Genomic DNA, 20112 nt, shown 5'->3' with positions numbered 1-20112 from the left:
GGCGTGAGGCACACACCACCACCTTTTCATATGTTTTTACCTTAAGACTTAAAAAATGAGGGGCCTGAGGGAAGAAGGGGGTATAAACGAAAGTAAAAAACTAATCCGGATTCAGACCCACGGCCTTAACTACGTGATCGACTGTCAGGGTTTAATTTCTTTGTAGTGGGAAATGCCACGCAGAGGAGTTTATTTTAATTCCAGGTGGACTCTCAGTATTTGTGATAACGTGTTTTTGAAAGAAATGAATGTAAATAGAACGAATACACGGGTAATTTTAATGGAATGCCTATGTAAACAAACCCTATTGTGAGTAGTACCTTTGAGTTAAAAAGAAAACGTGAGTGGGTGATAAATTTGGATTTCCTTTTATCTGGTTTATTTGCATTGGTGGTACTCCTGTAAGGTGACCTGTTTAGAGCATTTTTGAAACAGCTGTTAATAGTAAGTAACCACTGACATGCAAAAAGAAATCTACATCTTGATCTAGAAGAAATTTTGAATTTCTGCCCAAAACAAAGCACTCCGGGAAATTCGACGTCTTAGGAACAAAAAAATAAATTGCACAGTACGTGGAAATAGTCTTGTGTTATTTTATCCTGTGACACTGAGGTTTCGACCACTTGACTATTAAGTCAACCCAGGCAGTACAGTGCATTGTATTTCTGAGAACCGTGCTGGGATTTTGTTGCCATTCTTTAAATCTTTCAGGTTAAACAGTCAGATCTTGTAAAATAACAGTCGCTGTTAAGAATTGAGTTTTATTGCTTTTTACCTGAACCCTACTGTTTTTGTTTACTCAAAGATTTGAATCAGCTAGTCTTTATTAAAGGGCCAAATTAATGCAAGATGCCTTGTTATTTATCGATTCAGGTTAGACATTGAATGCACCTACCGATTTTATTCAGCCTGAAAAGTGATCTGCAGGCAGTAAGACACATGGTTGGAAAAAGAAGTGAGAAAAGGCAATGATTCAGAATACCTAGAGTACTCCCGCCAGGAACCTAGAGACAGGTGAGAGGAAGGAAGGATGAGTATGGGAATGGAGACCTTTTATAGCGTTTTTTTCACCATTCAAAATTCTGTTGAACAAGCTGAAAGGAAGCAAATACAAAAAAAATGATTTTTCAGTTTGTGTTGGTCTAAACCTATAAAGAACACTCTAAGACAGTAATATACATGTGTATGTAAATTATGTCAGACATGTGCTTTTCTTGCTATATTAATTTACAAAAGTTAATCAAAGGCTTATTCCTGCCATACTTGTGAAAGCAGACTGTGGGGCAAGTACTTACATGGAAAAAAAAAATCACTATACTCCCCAAACTCAACTTTTGACCTTGGTTATTTATCATGTTCTTTTCTTCTCAGTAATCACTTAACTGGAAATTTGGGGCCTTTTCTGATGGGGTTCCTTTACTCTGTTAAATGCAATATTTAAAAGTACCCAATTCTCTGCAACAAAGATGTTAATTGGTTAATTAAAGAAGTTAACCCTTTGAATAAAGCAAAACAAGCATCTTATTTGCTCTTCAGTATATTTTCTACTATAAAGTAACCCTAAAAAAGATAAATAACTGGGCGGCCTGATGGTTCAGTTGGTTAGAGCGTGAGCTCTTAACAACAAGGCTGACGGTTCAATTCCCACATGGGGTGGGGGACGCAGTCCCCTGAAACTAAAGATTGAAAATGGTGACTGAACTTGGAGCTGAGCTGCTTCCTCCACAACTAGATTGAAGGACAACGACTTGACTTGGAGCTGATGGGCCCTGGAGAAACACACTGTTTCCCAATTTAAAAAAAAAAAAAAATGTAAGTAACTGACACCCCAAATTGGTAGAAGTGTCTGGGATTACCTTTAATTTCTAAATCAGTTACTTCGAGAGGTCCCTGGTATATAATGTTTATGTCTCTAACCCTATGTCCTGTTGCCCTTATTTATACTGTTAGAAGGCAAAGCAACAAGTTCAAACTCTGACAACAAACTACCAAGTAGTTCTGAAGGATTCCTAAAGATATCTCCTGAGAAAATTCAGCTCCTGCGCTGAGTCAGGCCAATTAAATTTGAAATTCTTTACTTTTTTCCACTTTTAAATACTTTTAAAAAATTTTTATTATGGAACTTTCAAACACACAAAAGTAGAGGTACTAGTACAATAAATCCTAATGTACTATTCACCAAGCTTGAACATTTACCAATATGTGGCCAATATTATCTATAACCTCCTTACCCTTGCTGGATTACTATCTTGTTATCTGTAAATAGGGGGATAGTAGATTGGGGGAGAGGGGTTATCAACTTGTGAGGGGTATAAATGTTAAATGTCTATTACATCGTTTTGTACACCTGAAACTAATAATAAATAAAATAGAAAAATTTTAAAAGATAAAAAAAGGATAAGATAATTTTTAAAAACATCCATAATATTGTTATCCCATCAAAAAATGAGATATTACTATCATGTACTATACAGACAATTCAAATTTCCCTATTGTCTCTATATCTTTTTACACTTGGTTTGTTCAACAGGAGCCAAGCAAGTTCCACACTTTGCATTTGGGTAGTGAGGTCTTTTCTAAATCAGCAAGAGCAGTTAATTCCCTATTTAAATCAGTGAAGCAGATAGCAACCTTTTTCTATCAAAGGTATTTGGACGGTTGAAAAGCTCTGTTAAAAATACAGGGAAATTCAACAAAATCACTTCAAACAAAATCTTCAGATTAAAAGGTCAACAATTGATAGTCCACTGTAGAAATGTAATTGCACCTCATGCAACTAAAGTCCTTGAAAATCTAGGAGTCTGTATTAATTTAGAGTACACGTATAAGGTCTAGAAAGTTCAAGGAAGCATTTTGTACTGGAAAAAACCTAAAACTTTAAATCGATTCATTAGTACAACAAGCAAAAAAAAAATACGGTCTGCATTTCTACTAAGCTCAGTTTTAAAGCATGTTTAATTGCATCATTGCATAAGTAGTACACACTAACTGTAGAAGAAAATAGAGCTAAAATGAAGAGACATAAAAATCACTGCAAACGAGAGAACTCTTCTCAGTACCTAAGTGTATTCCCAAGATGCAATTCCATTTGTTTTTTGCTTTAAAAAACCACTTTGGCTACAACTAAAGGACAAAATTAAGAAAACACCAGATTCTGAAGACAGAATATTAGAACTCTGAGCAATGTCATCCTGTACATTTAGTTAGTGAGGTAGACAGCACAGATTTAAAATTGGTGCATACAATCAATCCTGTGGGTTACAGTACTGTTCAGCATTTAGAATGACTAACAGCAAAAGATCCTAAAACATTTTTATGAAGGGGCTGTGAATGACTGGGATTGTAGTCAAGAGAAAATTCGGTATAATAAAATATCATTCCCATAACCAAGAAGAAAAACACGTATTATCTACTTTGGCTATGCCAGAGAGAAAAACACACACACACATATGTTATACTTTGCATATTGCTGACCAGAAAAACACTCAGTTTTCCCTGGATGGTTACCATAGTTACATGAGCCGGTTATAACATCAAGAGGGGGAACTAGGTCACAGTATTGAAGGAGTTTGAATTATGCAATTATGTTTCCTAAAAGCAGGGGAAAGGGTTTCAAATTTAAGGAAGAGAGATTTATACTATATGTTCAAAATTGAAATTGTTGTCTAATTTTGTTAGTGAAACTTAAAAATTTGTCCAAAATTAAATAGTTCATATTGGAGATACCAACTATAGACTCATTGACATTTTATAGCTAAAATTAATCTTAGATCACTTATTTCCCCAAAAGAAAGGAGAGCAGGCAACAGCCTCTCTGAGTGAATAGTTGGGGAAGCCACTGCCACTGATCGTACTTTGTCATAACCATCATGTCTCTAGGGATGGGGAAAAGGTTGATGATCACTATTATAGATCACCTATAGACCAACGTTTTTTTACAGGTGATAATGTGGAACCCACAGAAGTTAAGTGACTTGCCCACAGTCACACAGCAATTCATGAAATAAGTATATACCTAAAAATTTAGGAGTAAAACACATATCAGTTATTCATATTTTCTGGCTGATAATCATTGGAAAGGGAAAAAAATACCCATAAGAAAAACAATTAAGAACTTCAGATAGTATAAAATTGCTTTTTCAGGAAAGTCTTACAGCAAATTTAACAAAATTACCTTTAAAGGAAAATTAGGATTTCCTGAGCAACAATATTCAAAATACGCAAAATCAAAAGTACTAGAAACCATGTGTTTTTTACACTGTTACTTATTTTCAACAGCAAATGCCTTATGCCTTCAGCTCTAGCTGAAGTAAGAATAGTCTTTTAAAAATAAACTAATACTACTGGCCAGGAGCTTTTTGCTAAATCTTTTTTTCCTTCTAAATGATTATAATTGATTATTTAATGAGGCATATTGGAGCTATTGTTACATTAATTGCTCCTGGCATGGTTAATTTATTCCAGCATTTTAGTGAATATTGATTTATCTTCTGAGGGTAACACATTTTTTAAATTGCTTATCTAATTTATTTCCATAAATGGAGGCTCTCTGACTTTTATATATGGAAACCAGTATATCTCACTTTATAGCATGTATGTGTTTCTGGAAAATTCTGTTTAAACCTTATTTTGCCCCAAGTAATTTTAAATGTGCCAATTCTATAAGAGATCCAAGTTTTGACAATGAAAATATTTAATACAAATAACTACCTGATTTTCTTTCATTTTCTTGACTGCCCTCAATTTTGTTCTGCTTGAGAAAATATTGGTTGTGTTCTTCAACTATCTAACTGCAGCCTAGGTGTAGTTACTTTAGCTTATTCTAACTGTGGTGTGTACATTCCAGATCCTTTAGCATAATATCCTTTGGTCACAGAAATGCCATCTTCAGGGAGAAGACTGTAGAAATGCCTGAAGTGACAGCAGAAATATTTTCTTCTGGTATCTGGCTAAAGTGGGTACTAGAATTAGAGATATTAAAAAAAAAAAGATATAAAATACATGGGGGGAAATGTGTATGAAAAATACTAGAGGCTAAAAAGCTTTCTGTTATGGGAAAATAGAAGAATCAGAGGAAGAAGTGATTATTTGAGCCATTAATGGTGGTGGTACAACATTAGAATTAAAATTTAGCTACCATAATATGTAAATTATATCTATGGAAACTACTTGTGCCACTTTTATTGTAATAAAAAGTACAGTTGTTTAGCCAGACTCATTAAAAAAAAGAGAGAGAGGACCCAAATTAATAAAATCAGTAATGAAAGAGGAGAAGTGACAACAGACACTGCAGAGATACAAAAAATCCTAAGAAATTTCTATGAGCAACTGTATGCCAACAAATTTGACAACCTGGAAGAAATGGACAATTTCCTAGATGCATACAACCTCCCAAGGCTAACTCAAGAGGAGACAGAAAACCTGAATAGACTGATTACCACCAAGGAAATTGAATCAGTAATCAACAATCTCCCAACAAACAAAAGCCCTGGACCAGATGGCTTTACAGGTGAATTTTACAGAGCGTTCCAAAAAGAATTGTCACCTATTCTCCTCAAACTCTTCCAAAAAATCCAGAGGGAGGGAAGACTCCCAAACACTTTTTACGAAGCCACTATCACCCTGATCCCAAAATCAGACAAAGACACCACAAAAAAAGAAAACTACAGGCCGATATCGCTAATGAACATAGATGCAAAAATCCTCAACAAAATACTAGCAAACAGAATTCAGCAATATATTAAAAAGATTATACACCATGATCAAGTGGGATTCATCCCTGGTATGCAAGGGTGGTTCAACATCCGCAAATCAATTAATGTGATACACCACATTAACAAAATGAAAAATAAAAATCATATGATCATATCAATTGACGCAGAAAAAGCATTTGATAAAATTCAGCAGCCATTCATGATAAAAACCCTTAAGAAAGTGGGAATAGAGGGATCATATCTCAACATAATAAAGGCCATATATGATAGACCCACAGCTAACATCATACTCAATGGGGAAAAACTAAAACCATTCCCCTTAAAATCAGGAACAAGGCAAGGCTGCCCACTTTCTCCACTTCTATTCAACATAGTGCTGGAAGTTCTAGCCACAGCAATCAGACAAGAAAAAGAAATAAAAGGCATCCAAATCGGTAAGGAGGAAGTAAAACTGTCATTATATGCAGATGATATGATACTATATTTAGAGAACCCTAAAGACTCCACCAAGAAACTATTAGAGCTGATAGATGAATTTAGTAAAGTAGCAGGATACAAAATTAATATTCAGAAATCAGTTGCATTTGTATATACCAATAATAAAACATCAGAAGGAGAAATTAAAAAAGCAATTCCGTTTACAATTGCTCCAAAGACTATAAAATACCTGGGAATAAATTTAACCAAAGAAGTAAAAGATCTGTACTCAGAAAATTATAAGACACTGAAGAAAGAAATGAAAGAAGATACAAATAGAAGGAAACACATACCATGTTCATGGATAGGAAGAATTAATATAGTTAAAATGTCCATACTGCCTAAGGCAATATATATATTCAACGCAATTCCTATCAAACTACCAACGACATTTTTCACAGAAATAGAACATATAATCCTAAAATTTATATGGGATAACAAAAGACCCCGGATATCTTCAACAATCTTGAGAAATAAGAACAAAGTGGGAGGTATAACAATACCTGACTTCAAATTATACTACAAGGCTACAGTAATCAAAACAGCATGGTACTGGCATAAAAACAGACCCATAGATCAATGGAACAGAATAGAGAGTCCAGAAATAAATCCATGCCTATATGGCCACTTAATCTATGACAATGGAAGCAAGAATGTACGGTGGGGTAAAGACAGTCTATTCAATAAATGGTGCTGGGAAACTTGGACAGACACATGCAAAAAGATGAAGCTGGATCACCTCCTTACACCACATACAAAAATAAATTCAAAATGGCTTAAAGATTTAAATGTAAGATCTGAAACCATAAAATTCCTAGAAGAAAATATAGGAAGAAACTTCACAGACATTACCCGGAGTAAGATTTTTACTGATATATCCCCTCGCGCGAGGGAAGTAAGAGGAAAAATAAACATGTGGGATTACATCAAACTAAAAAGCTTTTTCACAGCAAAGGAAACCATCAATAAAACAAAAAGGGATCCTACTGATTGGGAAAAGATATTTGCCAATGATATATCTGATAAGGGGTTAATATCACAAATTTATAAAAAACTCACTCAACTCAACTCCAAAAAAACAAACAACCCAATTAAAAAATGGGCAGAGGACATGAAGAGACATTTCTCTAAAAAGGACACACAGATGGCAAACAGACATATGAAGAAATGTTCAACCTCACTAACCATTAGAGAAATGCAAATAAAAACCACAATGAGATACCACCTCACCCCAGTCAGGATGGCTATCATCAATAAATCAACAAACAACAAGTGCTGGCGTGGATGCGGAGAAAAGGGAACGCTGGTGCACTGTTGGTGGGAATGCAGATTGGTGCAGCCACTATGGAAAACAGTTTGGAGATATCTCAAAAATCTGAAAATGGAACTACCTTATGATCCAGCAATCCCACTCCTAGGTATCTATCCGGAGAAATCCAAAACTCCAATTCAAAAATCTTTATGCACTCCTATGTTTATTGCAGCACTATATACAATAGCCAAGACCTGGAAACAACCGAAATGCCCATCAGTAGATGACTGGATTAAGAAACTGTGGTACATTTATACAATGGAGTATTACGCAGCCATAAAGAAGAAAGAAATCTTACCATTTGCAACAACATGGATGGACCTAGAGAACATTATGTTAAGTGAAATAAGTCAGAAAGAGAAAGACAAATACCATATGCTCTCACTTATATGTGGAATCTAAAGAAAAGAATAAGTGAATGAACTAATCAGAAACAGTTTTGGAAAAATGGAGGAAAAACTGAGGGTTGCTAGATGGGCAGGGGGGTGGGGATAAGGGGAAGGTGAGAGGTTTTGGGAACGTACAGAGGGATAGTGGATGGGGGGAGGGGGGTTCACACAGTGTGAGGGATATAAATGATAAATGTCTAAGTTTTGCTTTGTCTTGTGCACCTGAAACTAATTAATAATAAAAAAAAAAAAAAAAAAAAAAAAAAAAAGTACAGTTGTAATACAGGGTTGGACTAAGACTAACCTCATCTTTGAAAATTGACATGTTTATTCAAACATAATTCCAAAAGAGGGGTGGCCGGATGGCTCAGTTGGCTAGAATGCAGGCTCTGAACAACTTGGTCGCCAGTTCGATTCCCACATGGGCCAATAAGCTGTGCCCTCTACAACCAGACTGAAGACAATGATCTGCCACTGAGCTTCCGCAGGGACAGCTGAATGGTTCAGTTGGTTAGAACGCGAGCTTTCAACACAAGGTTGCCGGTTCAATTCCCGCATGGGATGGTGGGCTGCACCCCCTGCAACTAAAGATTGAAAACGGCGACTGGCCTTGGAGTTGAGCTGCACCCTCCACAACTAGATTGAAGGACAATAACTTGACTTGGAGCTGATGGGCCCTGGAAAAACACACTGTTCCCCAATACTCCCCAATACAAAACAAAAAAGAAAGAAAGAAAGAAATATTAATTAATTAATTAATTAATTAATTCCAAAAGAGCCTAGTGGCTTCCTTACATGATATTATCTTTAGAATAGCCCTAACTTGCTGTATTCCAGTAAAGTGTATCTGGAAGAAGAGTCCAGCAATATCTACTGATAGTAGTTGCCTCTCATTTAGAGCCTGAGAATCTAGAGTTGGAGGGACACTTAGTTTTCACAAATATCATTTTGCACATTTGATTTTTTTGATACACGTATTTAACAAAATTTAAACTTTATTTTAAATATAAAAGAAGCAAAAAAACTTTCTGTACATTCTGGAATAACAAAATGAATATGTTTATTACCTTCCAGGAAAAGAGCATCTAAGTGGATACACTAAATATTTAGATTTAGTTCACTTTAATGAGAATTGTCCTGATACTACTGTTTATGTCTGTATTTTGTATACCACATTCTAACTGCACATGTATTATTATACAAAATTAAAACCAAGAAATACCACAATTGGTAAATTTGAAGCTTTTGAAGACTTCCCACTTTAGGAACTATCTAGGCAATTTGGGCTCAGAAATACATTTTTTGTGTGAAGATTTTTGCAGTTTAGTAGAAGTTTAGGAATAACCTTTTTTCCATTCAGTATAACCCTCAGTGTGTTAAGAGCTTTTAAAATTTTTGTGCAATCTCACTTGAATAATTTGGGTTAAGGTGTAATAATTTTTACCATTTTTATAAATCAGATGATTGAAAATTTATATTAAGGTTGATGTTATGTGTTAATGTCATCTATCATTTTTGCCTATGACCTCAGAAGAGACCTATGAAATATGTCTACCCAAGAAGGAGTGTTTCCCTGAAGTCTCTTATTGAACTGTGGTCTTTTCTACAGGATTGAAATTAAAAGTGTCTAATGAAGAGGAAATTATACATAGCAGTCGAGAAAGGAAAAAGATTGGGAGAAGAGCCCAGATGTCATAAAGCAAAGAGGATGAGGTACAGGAAGCAACTATTATTATTTCTGTTGTATGGTTCAAAGAACTCTTAAGAAATTGATCACATCCCACTGGATGTATTTTTCAATTTGGGATAGAAACTAATTTATTTTCCAATAAAATAGCTATTATTAGTAGATATATAATATACAGAAAAACAGTTGTACATAGTGACCTGAGTAGTTACAATACCTCACGTAAAAGATATTTTTCAAAAATTATTCTTCAGTGTGTGGTGTTCCTTTCCACACAAAGAATGGGAGTGACTACTCTTCTATAATGACTAATGAATGGCCTGTGGGGAGAAGGAAAGAGAAGCAAGAAAAGAGCAATTAACAGGGAAATGAAGTCTTATGGAAAGGAGATAGATTCAGGAAAGTTCGAGGCGGTAATACCAACTGGGTTTACCGTGTTTCCCTGAAAATAAGACCTAACCGGAAAATAAGCCCTAGCATGATTTTTCAGGAGGACATCCCCGGAAAATAAGCTCTAGCATGATTTTTCAGGAGGACATCCCCTGAACATAAGCCCTAATGAGTCTTTTGGAGCAAAAATTAATATGAGACCCGGTCTTATTTTCGGGGAAACACGGTAGAGACTATATTTAGAGGACGGGGGAGAAGAGAGGTCATCTAGGGTTTGGCTTGGGCCACAAGTGTATTGTGGCAAGACTGTGTGAAACAGAAAATCCAGGAGACACAGCATGTTTGGAAAAAGGTATAAGTTGAAATCATAGACAGGTTGTAACCCTGTAGTTTTTACATCTTTGGACTCTATCAGTCTTTGGCCTCCTCTTCCAAACAGCATAAGTTACTGCTTCCTATGTGTAGCCAGCTATAGAAATTGAAGGCTGGGGATGTGTTGGGAAGGTTAGAGAGTTTAGAGGAAATGATTTAGAGATCTAGTGGTCTTAGAAATATCTTCCAGATGCCAGGACTTAATTAGCTTTGAATCATTTCTATTAGTAAGCTAGAAGTTGGTAATAGGTGATAGCAAGGATATACAGACCCTTGTGAGGGAAAAGTGAATGCAGCCGGTCTTGCATGTCTCTAAGGGCACCATGATTGACCCTGGGCCAACCCTGGGAATTTGGCTCTTGCAGCGTTGTTAGTGAGGACGATTTTGTTATATACACCAGCAGCAACGGATCATGCCATGTTGGCTTCTCAGATTGCTTTGCACAGATGTGCACCTGGATTCATTACTGGGGTCCTGAGTTTCAGGTGCCATGGCTGATTGCATAGTGGAATATGTGTACGTTAACAGCCCCCCATAGAAGTCTTGGACCCTGAGATTCAAATGGGCTTCCATGGGCAGAGACATTCTACACATGCCTGTACTTTGCTGCTAGAGAGAATTCCTGTGTAGCTTCAGTCGAAGGGCATGGAAGCCTGTGCTGAACCTCTCTGGGCTTCACCAATGCATCTTTTTCCTGTTGCTTTTGCTCTCTATCCTTTGCTGGTGTAAATCTTAGCCACGTGTATAAACTGCTATTGAGTCTTGTGAGTCCTCTGGCTTCACCAAAGGAAGCAACCATATACAAAGTGCTGAAAAAATGTAAAACCCAATTTGTTCATCTGAATCTTGATAGGATTCACTGAACAAAGAATAGTCAACATATGTAAGTAACTGCTGTGTGTGGATTTAAACTAAATCACATTTTTGGTCTGTGTCCAAGAGATATCTATAGTCTCTACAGGAATATAGTCTCTATAAACATAGAGTGTTGGGGGGCGGCTGGATGGCTCAGTTGGTTAGAGTGCAAGCTCTTAACAATAAGGTTGTCGGTTCAATTCCCGCATGGGATGGTGGGCTGTGTGTCCTGCAACTAAGATTGAAAATGGCTACTGGACTTGGAGCTGAGCTGCACCCTAAACTAGTAGATTGAAGAACAATGACTTGACTTGGGGCTGATGGGCCCCGGAAAACCACACTGTTCCCCAACATTCCCCAATAAAAAATAAATAAAAAACAAAACAAAACAAAAAACATAGAGTGTTGGGGAAATGCGTACAGGTGTAACTATAAATAAAAATAAATGAGAAATATGCAGTAGCAAGGCAGAATGAAAGATTAGAACTGGTAGGAGTCAGTAAGCATATTGATTATCATTAGTCAATAATATTGTAACTACTATGTATGGTGCCAGGTGGACGATCCACCTGGGATCACTTTGTAAATTATATAAATGTCTAACCACTATGCTGTATACCTCAAACTAATGTAAAATACTATTGAATGTCAACTGTAATTAAAAAATTAAAAATAATAAAAAATAAATAAAATGAGAAAAAGTTAAAGTTGGTAGGAATCAAAGTTTGTGGACGATGGTGCATATTTAAGAAGAAATACGGGACCACATTGTCAAATAATAGCTTTCATTTTGTTCCCCCCATATGTATTTTGGCCATATGTAAGATATAAAATAAAAAAACATTTTCTTCTGTATTTTATCTGATGAGTTCTGAGTCCAACTCAAGTTTGACTAGATTATTTGTGTGGAATCAAAATTTGTACTACATGAAAATGTAAGTATTTTATGTAACAACTTTATTAGCCCTATAGTTATTAATTTCAGCTATGAGTTAATATTCTCCACATCAATTCCCATTATAATTAATAAAGCTTATCTGATACTTTCTACAGCTATTTAGTTAAACTGCGTATATCCAAAGAATAAGAATGAACTTTGAGAGTTCTGCTTCTGATACTGACCAAATAGCTCCTATCATATCACCCTCCCACAAATAAATTCTGGGTAAAATATAAAAATACACCAAAGGCACTAGAGAGCAAGCAAAAGAAGACAAATTCTGGAGGGATGTCAACACTTGGAAGAAATGAAATGGCACTTCAGGAATTTCCTATTTTTATATCTCTGAACCTGCGTCACCCAGTCGTGTACTATGTACTATGGCTTAAAACTTAGAAGTTTGCAGACACACTGGCTTGAAGAACCAGAGGATGAAGTCCCAGGCCACCACAGTGTGGGCTAAGGCCTAAAATGAATCACGTCCTGCCTTGACATCTGGTACAATCAGGAGGGTCTTGAATGGCCTAACTCCAAGTCCCTTTCCCCACTCTGCTCCGTGAATAAGGTCCCTTAGCCAAACAACCTTCCTTGCCTAAGGGATGAGAATGAACCTTTAAAGGTGGTCCAGTAAACGATGCAGCAAGTATAAAAGTCCTGAAGAGGGGAAGGACTTGATGTGTTTAAGAGAAAAGAGGCCAGGGTGACTGAAGAAGTAGACCAGGGCAGCTGGATGGCTCAGTGGGTTAGAGCACGAGCTCTTAACAACAAGGTTGCCAGTTTGATTCCCACATGGGCCAGTGAACTGCACCCTCCACAACTAGACTGATGACAAGGATTCAAGCTTGGAGCTGAGCCACTGCTGGACAGCTGGTTGGTTCAGTGGTTAGAGTGCAGTGCTTATAACACCAAGGTTGCCGGTTCGAGTCCCACATGGGCCAGTGAGCTGCGCTCTCCACAACTAGATTGAAAATCAATGACTTGACTTGGAGCTGAGCTGTGACCCCACAACTAGATTGAAAAACAACTTGACATGGAGCTGATGGGTCCTGGAAAAACACACTGTTCCCCGATATTCCCCACTTTAAAAAAATTTATAAGTCATAGGGCAAACATAATAAGATAAATAATTGGCTTAAGCCAAAATTTGGATTTAATTTTTTAAAGGTAGTCTCAGTAGATTGACTTTAAGGTTACAAATCGATTTTAATGTTACTTATAGCAGAAAATGTATTGACAATGTTAAAGAGCAAAGCTATTAAAACCATAAGTCAAAGCAATATGAATAAAATATACTCTAAAACAAAATTTTATAAAAGACTTTGTAAGAACATTTTCTTATTGAGTGAAATTATCAGACTCACATATAAGCCCAGCAGTTACAAAATTATTGTGGACATGTATTGGTTTCTTAATCTCTTTTATGTGCTTATTTGTGCACAAAAATATTTTTGAAACTAAAATTAAAGAGTAAAATTTGTGTCTTTAAAAGAAATCTGTGCTTCTTTTTGGCTGATCAGTTTACTTGATCCTGGAGTAATTTTGAAACATACACCCACAGATTTCATTTTCAGTTAAAATGAGACCATTTCTGTCCTTGTTAAGTTACAGAAAGCTTGCTCATATAAGTAAGAAGTTGAACACTGCAGCAAAATTTTCATTGCTTACCTATGAGTAGCAGGACACTCTTCTTTGCAGAAATCCAGAACTTGTCTGGGGAGCGATCAGGAATCTCATCTAGAGTGTGCTATCAAATCGCAGTTTACAAAGTTCTTTCTCTTCTCTCAATGTCAAGTTCTCAAACTGAGCAGAAGATTCAGAGAAAGGGTTCCTGACCCAGTCCTTCAGTGGTGTTGAAAGGGAGGGAAAACACTGTTCCATTTTGTTCACATTTCTTGCAGGTAGTTGTCAATGACCTGAGACTTACTGATATCTTTCCTCACCCTTAGGGGCAAACAGTAGTGGAAACATTTCAAGAGTCTCTTTATCAACATGATTTTTCCAAAAATTTAGTTTCTTTTTAACCTCAAGAATCTTGCCAGTCGGAGTCAAAATGTTTTCTCCTGGGACCTCATGTGATGAATGAAGTGTTTGCTAAATAGGCTAGTTTCTGCTGACATTATTTTATCTTCAAAGCACTAAGAAAACTCTGTCTTGCTGTTTTCTCCAAAATATGCAAGTCACCTTTCAACTCAAACACCCAGGTTGAGCGCCCTTTTTCTGCTGAGCCACCAGATTTCTCTGTGTATCAGATTTACGTGGCTTTGTCCAGGTTTTCAGTTTTTAGAACATACTCAAGTGAACTGGGCTTTGTTTAAATGCTGTTTACCATTTTTGTAAAATCACTCAGAACTTTGGCATTTCATCTCCACAAGTTTTTCACTTCAATGCTTCTCTGAAGAAAGCAGTGTGTGGTGACATTAGCAGGTTTTTTTTTTACAAGGGAGGCGAAACTTCTTTTGGAGACATCCATTCATGGGACACCATCAGCACAGACTGTGACCACCGTCTATTCAAGACAGAACTTTTGTTCCCAGATAGGAAAAGAAAATATTACTTGGCCTTTGCTTGTTTCAGATGGATCTTCGCGGCAGGGAAGTTCTCTCGAGATTCATCATTTACAAATCTTACCGTTGCTACACTGTGATATTTATTGGTAAAATCTGTTCACTCATCAACCTGAAGAGAGAAGCTATTGTTTTTCAGCTCATTATACAAAACTCTTTAGTTTCATGCGACATGTCGTCACTACATCATCAACTGATCATTCTACAGAAAGTAGAATCTTTTCAATTTCTTCTACTGCATCTTATTCTAGCATTTTACATGCTGGCCTAATGAGATCCTCACCAGCTGTGTTACTTTTCCTTTTCTGAGTAACAATTCGGCTACCAAATAAATTGCTTCATGAGCCTTTCCACTGAATGTGACTTTTAAAAAACCAACAAACAAACAAGCAAACAAAAGCATTACTCCCTTTGTTTTGAGTTTCCAGTAGCCACTTAGAGGAATCAGCACCCTGTTACCAAACAGCTGTGATTTGTAATTAAGTTCTTTTCAAATTTTTTGGAGGCACTGCTGCATTTTTAAGTTGTTTGAGAGCACACAATGGAATAGGCCAACCTAAAACTCACTGATAAGTAACTTTGTTAATTTTTTGTGTATTCTTCATTTTATTAGTACAGTGAGAAGACTCAGAAGGTTATAGTCTTAAAGAATTGTCCATAGGTGTAGAACCAAAATGTTCCTTTTCAATCCCATATGTTTTCCTAAAATATTCCCATATTGGACCATCAGACATTTTAAAAAATCAAACACAAATATTAAACAGGAGGGCATAATTAAAAAAAAGAACTAAATAAGAGATACACAAGCAAAGAAATAATAATTTACTTCTACCCTTCACAATTTGCTACATTTACATCGCAAAGCAGCAGGAATGGGCAGCTGAGTCACACAGTTCATTAAAAAATTCCTTCTTTAGAAAGGAAATTTCACTCCAATATCCTGACTGGTGGAGCTTATTTGCTGCTGTCAGTCGGTGGCATGTAAGGGGAATTGGGGGAGTTGTAATTCAGGATAGAGAGGCTGATAGCCTACCATCTTCCTTTCTCCTCACCACCCCTATGCAATAGTGCTTGCCAATGATCAAATTATCAATGGACTACCTTATCTAGTGTCAAAAACTGAGAATGGACTCAATTAAATGAGCCCTGTCCGGTGCCCTGCCATACAGGGCTGAAAGACTTCTAACAAAAGAACAATTGATCATTGCAAGTGCTAGCAATGGACAGTGTGCAAAGTTTTAAAAAAATGATTTGTTTTCAATCACAGGCTCTTATGGAAACCCGTATTGACATTTGCATACCCCAGAGTTCCCTGGAATTCCAGTTGAGAAAGCATTCAATGAGAGTGCGGTTGTGTGGGAACTGCTTTATGGAGGTTGTCAAGCAGCGCCCCTGGGAGGTGCCTTCTGAATTGAGATCCGAAGGACAGAATCCCTCACGCCTTCGAGCCATCAGGGTCTTAATCTTAGACTCTCCAGTTTCTTTCTAAGTTTGTTCTTATTCATTCCCTTCATTGTTTTGGATAACAGAAAATAAGTATAGACTGAAGTGAATTCAAAACCATTTTGGATATATATACAGCACTGCGTGACTGTTTGAGTTGTGTTGGCTTTCTATCTAAAAACATGGATACTTCAGCATTTAGAAAAGCAGTTACTGTCGTTTTTTTGCAGGAGGTGTGTGTGTGTGTGTGTGTGTGTGTGTGTGTGTGTGTGTGTAATTGGCTCATATGGTTTTGGAGGCTCAGATGACCCAGGATCTGCAGTCAGCAAACTGGAGACCCAGAACTGATGGTGGAAGTTCCAAATTCCAGCCTAAAGGCAGAGGACTTTTGTCCCAGTTTGAAGAAAGTCTGTCAGAGAGCCAATTCTCTTACTCCAGCACTTTATTTTATTCATGCCTTCCGTGGATTGGGTGAGGCCCACCCACACTCCGGAGAACAATCCACTTTCAAGGTCTCCCAATTCAAATGTTAATTTCATCCCTCACGTGCCGGCGGGTGTCCTGTGGGGTCTCTGCTCCCACTCCCCACATAAGAACGCAGGATATGGTGAGGTCAAAAAAGGAACACCCACAGAGCCATAGGTAGGGGAGTCAAACCACTATATTCTCGCTGGCGGCTGGGTTGGAGACATAGGAAGCAGGAGCCACATGATCTGCAACCTGCTGTCTGCTTTTCTCTGCCAACCAACCTCACTTGCTAACTGCAATCCGCTGCTTGCTAGCTCGGCCACCATCTTCTTGCTAGCCCCCATTTTTCTGCTATCGTAGCCACAGCAGTTATATTAGTGGCCAATGGCTCACTGGTTACAGCTGACGGCCAACTAGCCACAGTTGATGGCCATCCAATCACAGTTGATGGCCATTTACTACCTGAGCCAGCACCTTTCCACGTGAGGGCGAGAGCCTGGAAACTGCACTCCTGGCTCTGTCCCACAACACTTGCAATGAAATTTTAGACATTTAACATTAATGTGATTTTTTAAATGCCTAGGATGTATCTAACTGTTATGTCTATGAAGAATGTACAATTGTTTTAATAATTAGATGTGCCCTTCGGCTATTTGTCCAGCTATACTTGAGAGCTATAAATTCAAGATGTGTGTTGCTCAGCAGTGAGAAGTTGACATCTAATGTGTGAGGTGAGTCAGGTAATAAGTAAATGAAGTTAGCCATGGAGCATTTATTTCACAGCTATTCCCACACCCTCTTGCCTCATTATGGCAAAGTTGTGATTCTACTCTGTCTTCCGTGCCCCAAAAGACGTCTTGAAAAACTGTCAACACCTTGTTTGCCATTGCCTTTGATATTTCACTTGTATTACTTCACACTTAAGAGAAAATTTTTATTGAAGGATATCCGGAGTAGCAGGAGGCTCCCTTATTAGACCTTTAGGATTACATGGCAGAGACTATTTGTGATCCGACATCATTTAAAATAAGTGTATACGTTTTACAGCAATTATCAAGCTGCATTACAGAACTCATTTCTAAGCCGTTACCACTTTCTCTACTGTATCTTCCTTTGTAGCAGGGCAGTCTATACTTGTCATTTATGGAGTTAGAAAGCCAACATTCTTAATACAAATGGTGGTGGCGGTGGTGGTGATCGTGAATTCAAACCTCTATGCAGTAGGCAGGTGATGGATTCCCAGCGGTATGTATCCACATCCTAATCCCTAGAACCTGCGAATATGTTACTGTCATGCGGGGCTGGCATGTGGGTTCTCTGGTCCTGCTCCCCACATAAGAATGCAGGACATGGTGAGGCCAAAAAGGAACACCCACGGAGCCACAGATAGGGGACTCATACCACTATAGTCTCGCTGGCGGCTGGGTTCAAGACACAGGAAACAGGATCCACACGATCCACAACACGCTGTCCACTTCTCTGCAATCCGCAACCCACACTCTGCCGTGCTAACTGCAATCCGCGCTTGCCAGCCACCATCTTCTTGCTAGCCCCCATTTGCTGCTAGCGTAGCCACGGCAGTTATATTAGTGGCCAATGGCTCACTGGTTACAGCTGACGGCCAACTAGCCACAGCTGATGGCCATCCAATCACAGTTGATGGCCATTTACTACCCGAGTGAGCACCTTTTCACGTGAGGGAGAGAGCCTGGAAACTGCACTCCTGGCTCCGTCCCCACAGTTACCTTACATGACAAAGGAGAATTAATGTTGCAGACAGAATTAATAAAGTTGATCAGATGACTAGCTAATCAGGTAACCTTCAAATAGGGAGACTATCCCTGTGAACCCAATGTAATCACAGGGGTCCTTATAAGTGGAAGAGGGAAGCAGAAAAGTCAGGGTCCGGAAGAGATGTGACAGGAGAAGTAGGATCAGCGTGGTACAGTTTGCAGCCTAGCATTGCAGATGGAGGAAGAGGGTCAGGAGCCAAGGAATGCAGGCAGCCTCTGGAGTCTGGAAAAGGCAAGGAAACAGATTCTCCTTCAGTCTCTAGAAGGAGCACAGAGCTGCCAACACCTGCATTTGAGCCCAGGGAGACGTACGTTGGACTTTTAACCTACAGATTTGTATTGTTGAAGCCACCAAACTTGTAGTAATTTATTACAGCCGCAATGGAAAATCAGTATGTTGTTAGTTATTTTAGTTTGTCTGCTGTAGGTCAAGACTCAGTAGGGAAGCTTTGCTTTGATGTATAGTAGGATGAATTCCCTTAGAACAAGAAGGGGTAGATTTTTAAATTCTAAAAAACCACCAAAGTACAAAAAATTCATAAATCTGTTTCATGAGAACAGAGTTGAGCTGATTTTGTATTATTTTCTGTGTACTACTCTTTCCCCCTCCTGCTTTATACTGACAGAGATCAGAAGGGGTCAGCGATTTTCTCTTTTGCACTGTTCTCCCAGAATCAAATCACACTGAAATTTATAGGATATCTGACTTCTGAAGTACTATCTGCCATGGTTTCAGAAAAGTAAAAATCTTAAAATCTTTATTCATTTATGTTAGCTCATATCCGCAAAAGGTAACAACCAAGAAAAAAATGAATGGAGCAAAGAAAAAGATGAAATGGAAACTGAGCATGAGGGTGGATTTAAATCTAATGTACAGGAGCAAACTTGATGTAATTAAGGGACTTTATCTGAAGGAGAGAACACAAAGCAGACTCTGTTTTATTCCACACCTGAGCTGACATAATTCTTCATCTGCCTAGTTCCTTGAATTCCCCCCAAGGTTTGTGAATAAAGAAAAATAAATTCTTAACCTAACCCAAGTAGCCTTATTTCAGCTGATTATGATTTGATTTTAGGCAATTGTCTTGAAATAATGCCTCCTACAATATGGCAAAGTAATTTGTGACCAAGTATAGTGCCTCAGCATCATCAAACAACTTGAGCATATGCCACCCCCAAGAAGGTTGTTAGAATTTATATGCTACCCATCCTTCATAAACCACTAATATTTATTTCAAATTATTTTTTAAAGTAAGTTTTTCCTAATGAGTTTACTCATACAACCATCTCAGGGATTCCAAAAAGGGCCACCTGTTCCACAACTCCAAGGGACATCATTCTTTGTATTAAATGACATCCATTATATTCCATGTGAATGGCGCCCCCTAGTGTTGTGCAACTCAGTGCTCTGTATTTAAGGTCCTGATGCCTCAAGTATTTCTTACTCAAGCTTCTTCGTTTTGATATCTTGGACCTTCCTACTGAGTGATGCATTTCTTTAGTCAGGGGGTAAATAAGGCAAGCTCATTAAATGAAAATTGTCATTACTCCCACCGCTGCAATTCTAACACAGGTGAATTTCATGCTTTCAAAGGCAGGACCCACGTCTCAAATGCGGTTCTTTACCCACCCTTCTCAAAATCTACCAGTCCTGGAATCAGGGGATTTTCACTTCCTTTCTATTCCTGATAGGGACTTTTGTAAAGT

Source organism: Rhinolophus sinicus, chromosome 16 (genome assembly GCF_057876585.1).
Source record: "Rhinolophus sinicus isolate RSI-liver-muscle chromosome 16, RSI-T2T, whole genome shotgun sequence".
Lineage (NCBI taxonomy): Eukaryota > Metazoa > Chordata > Mammalia > Chiroptera > Rhinolophidae > Rhinolophus > Rhinolophus sinicus.
This window is presented reverse-complemented; position numbering follows the sequence as displayed.